Source organism: Orycteropus afer, unplaced genomic scaffold, assembly GCF_000298275.1.
Source record: "Orycteropus afer afer isolate SDZICR_OR568_19922 unplaced genomic scaffold, OryAfe1.0 scaffold00017, whole genome shotgun sequence".
In the NCBI taxonomy this organism is placed as follows: Eukaryota; Metazoa; Chordata; class Mammalia; order Tubulidentata; family Orycteropodidae; genus Orycteropus; species Orycteropus afer.
The window spans coordinates 7,969,857-7,973,896 of NW_006921604.1; the positions used below are offsets into that span (position 1 = coordinate 7,969,857).

The window sequence follows — 4,040 nt, forward strand, 5'->3', positions numbered from 1 at the left end:
CTGCCTCGGAAGCCCAAGGAGGGGTCGCTATGAGTCGGGTTTGACTCGACGGCACATAACAACAACAACAACATCTGAATTCTTATAAATTCACTATTAATAGAAGAGTCATATATAAACCTGCCTGCTTAAGCAAGTAACTTCCTTTAATTTTTTAAAAACATTTGTTGTTAATGTTTACATCTGTGAGATTTTTGTCCTCATGCAAAAATTATTTTTTAAATAAAATAAAAATGAAAAAAGGAGTTTTTCCTATTCAATCCAGCTTATGGTAATGGTGCTTTGGAAATTTGCCTTAAAAGAACTTGTCCTTTTTTTGGTCACTTTCAGAGAGCTAGAAGAACTGTCTTTTCTTTCTTAACTCTGGTGATGTTGTGTAGTTTGTTGCTCTTAGCTGTGAGACTAGTGGCTGACATTCCCCTAGTAACCTTGAGCACTGGCCAGTGACAACCCCATGTGATTAATTTCAGGGTTGCTCAAGAGCCCATGAAATGGCAGGAAAATGCTGCTCTCGTCACCAAACAATCCATAGCCGCTGCCATCAGTTGGCTTGAGAAACTGACTTTTGATCCGGCTATGAGCCAGGCTAGCTGTCTGGATGCTCTGCTGGAAGCTGGGAAAGACAAAACTGTAAGTTTGTATCTATGGCTGGGCCCAGTCATAAAAGTGGCTTCAAACTTATTTCTTCACACTTGGGTATTCTCTCACTATTCTTCAGGCTTTTTGTCCCAACACAGCAGCATCCCACAGAGACCCCATCATTGGCATTAAAGAGCCTCATAAGTAATAAGTAATAAGTAATATTAAGGAGCTCTGGGCATATGGCTGGTAACCAGAGGGTCAGCATTTCAAACCCACCAGTCACTCTGCGGAAGGGCGATCTACTTCCATAAAGATTTACAGCCTTGGAAACCTGACGGGGGTCACTATGAGTCGGAATTGACTCGATGGCAGTGAGGTTTTTTTTGTTTTTGTTTTTAACTTTTATAAGTAATATTACTCATAACCTCTCAGTTTGGAAATAGTTAAGAAATAGTTTATAGGTATGTTCTGGTTACTTAGTGCCACTCTGACAAGAATATACCACAAATGGGATGGCCTTAACAATAGGAGTTTTTTCTCTTAGAGTTTGGAGGCTTTAAGTCCAAGTTCAAAGTGCCAGGCTCTAGGAGCTGGGTGAAAGCCTCAACCTTGGGCTTCAGCTCTGCCTCCTGCTCCCGGCCCACAGAAGCTAGAGGCTTTTCTTCACTTAGGCAGCTGCTGGCTGCTGAGGCTGCCAAGTCCAAGGTTGACAAGTAAAAAGGCACAGTCCAGATATTACCAAATCATATGGCAGGCCATTAATTCAAGTCCATTGTTAAGTCCCAAGATCGGCAGAGCATGGCAGGCTGCTGAACAATGACATGGCTACATGCAGGGTTCAAGGTGCCATAAGCTAGAGACCATTCCTAAGGCTTCTCCTTATATACAGGAACCAGACCATATCCCAAAGGCAGCTGCTCAGCTGCTTGTGGTAGATCCCACCATGGACTTGATTGCCAGTCTCATCCTGAGAATAACTACCACCAGCTGCCCAGCCACTCAACCAGGCCCAGCCAAGTTGATACACAAACATAATCACCACAAGGTGCTAGATGGGCATCAAAATAGCAGCTTTGTTGATGGCAGAGGTGGTCTAACCAAAAATGTGGCTCATTTATAGATTAAAAAATCAAACTCCCTAAATTCTTCCTTTTGAGGAAAGGTTGGAGGTTCAAGTCCACCAACAGGTACCTCAGAAGAAAGGCCTGGTGATCTACTTATCACCCACTGAAAACCCTATGGTGTATACTTCTCCTCTAATGCTCATGGGTCACCATGAGTCAGAATCATATTGATGACCACTGGTTTAGGAGTCCCTCTGTGGTACAGTTAAGTACTAAGTTACTACTATCAGAAAAGTTGGAGATTCACGTTTACTTAGAGGTGCCTCAGAAGAAAGACCTGGCACTCTTCTTATGAAAGGTTGCGGTCATTGAAAACCCTATGGAAGTGCATTCTTCTCTGATACATGGGATCACCATGAGTAGGAATAGACCTGATTGCAACTGCTTTTGTTTCTGGAACCTAACTGTGCTTGTTCCCTCTGTGGGGTGGTTGTGTCCACAGAGAAGACTTTTATTTACCCAGTGTCAGGAGAGCCACATTACTTACACCTACTTAACATCAAGAGAAAGGACAAGGAATTGAGCCATAGTTGTGCAACTTTGACACATTAATTCCAGTCTTGCTCTCCTGCCAATTAGATAGATTAAGCCATCTCTTATGGGAAGGAGAGAGAGGCTGGAAGACTCCTTATAGAGCCACGAGGATGAGGAAATAGGATTTTCTCAACATCCATGTTCTGAAACTTTACCAATTCCTCCTTTCCACAACTGGATTTATCATGTGTTTTCCAAGGTAAAGTATATCCGAACTGATGAATCCACCCATTTTGGAATGTTAATGTATTGCTGTACATTTTGATAAGGACCTTCTTTTGATAAAGAAATGAAGCTTTACCATGGAAAGAATCAGTTCAATTTTGTTTTACATCTCTTTTAGCCACAAGGGTGTTTGTTCTATGAATGACAGTAATGATGGGACTAGCAAGGGGTGTGACAAGCTACTAGAGAAGGATTCTTGGTAGGTGGGGTCCTTTGGCCAACCTCACTTTCCCTGGATGGGGGGTCGGGTAGGTCTGCTTTACTTTAGGATAGGTATGAGCAAACTTAATTGCTTCCTTTTCAGGAATCCCTGAGATACTGTAGGCTTTACCTACTGTGTTCAGAAACCTGTTTTTGAGCAAGGGGGGTCATGCGCTGGCACCTTGAAGGGATACCCCCCAATGGTCACCAGACTGTGTTTTTTGGTGCTGAGTATGATGGTTTCAAATTGGAAAAGCATTATTTTTCCTTCCAAAGCCGGAGGAACAAATGTTTCCCATTAAGGATGAACAAAATACAAGTTACTTTGTTCTCTGGCCTTTCAAGTTTGTTTTAACATCTGTAAAATTTCAAATGTCTGGCACCTTAATAAGCATTCAATAAATAGAACATTTCACAGGCTCTTGGATGTGTGTGGACATGCATGTGCACATGGATGTTCTCTTTGTTAAACTGGTTATCATGGTGATAGCTGGCTGTTGTGCTGTGACTGCAAGAACTCCGAGGGACCTTGTCTTTCTATTTCACTTTCCTCTGGTTTGTGCATCCTCTAACTCTGGGGTTTGTCCCTAGCTCAGGAAATATGGGACAATTTAGTGAATTCCAGGGGAGTCCCATAGAGGAGGAAGAACGAAGAAAGAACCTTACAGGCTAAACAAATAATTTTATGAGTAAAAATCAGCACAAAGCTTGTTTCTAGGAGACAGAGGTCAATCATGTCTCTGCTTTCTAACTTCCCCATTTTCTCTGACACTAGCTGCTCCCTTCCCCAAGACACTGTTTCTGTTTCTCTGTTGAGTTAAGTAATTTACTGCAGTGTCACACAAAACTCACAGACTGTACTTACAGTTATATAATTTATAAGGGTAAAGGATACAATTCAGTGGTAACTTAGGATATGAAAAGGCAGGAATAACAGGATTCAACTCAGGAAGGAGTTCAACTGGTGATTGGAATGTAAAAGTTGGAAACAAGAAAGAACAGTAGCTAGAAAATATGACCTTGGTGGTGATAATGACGTTGGAGAGCATATGATTAAACTTTGCAAGACCGGAGGCTTATTCATTGCAGATACCTTTTTTCAACAATATCAATGGACCTTGCCAGCACATGGACCTTGCCAGATGGAATACACAGGAATCGTATTGACTACATCTGTGGAAAGAGATCTCAGAGAAGCTGTGCTGCAGTGAATTACTTAATATGGCCCTTTTAGCCATAGTCCTCCATTTTGTGATATATTATAAATCCTAAAGTGCTGAAGAGGAGCTCTGGTAGCATAGTGCCTAAGGCACTTGACTGCTAACCAGAAGGCTGGTGGTTCAAACCCACCAGCCACTCCTCAGAAGGAAGGTT

The 4,040-nt window shown here is 42.1% G+C and overlaps 1 protein-coding gene across 1 annotated transcript in view; it reads left to right on the forward strand.

Moving 5' to 3' along the window:
- VWA3B (von Willebrand factor A domain containing 3B) overlaps positions 1 to 4,040 on the forward strand; it is a 431,643-nt gene that overhangs the window by 44,818 nt on the left and 382,785 nt on the right. The gene's annotated exons all lie outside the window — the stretch shown is intronic.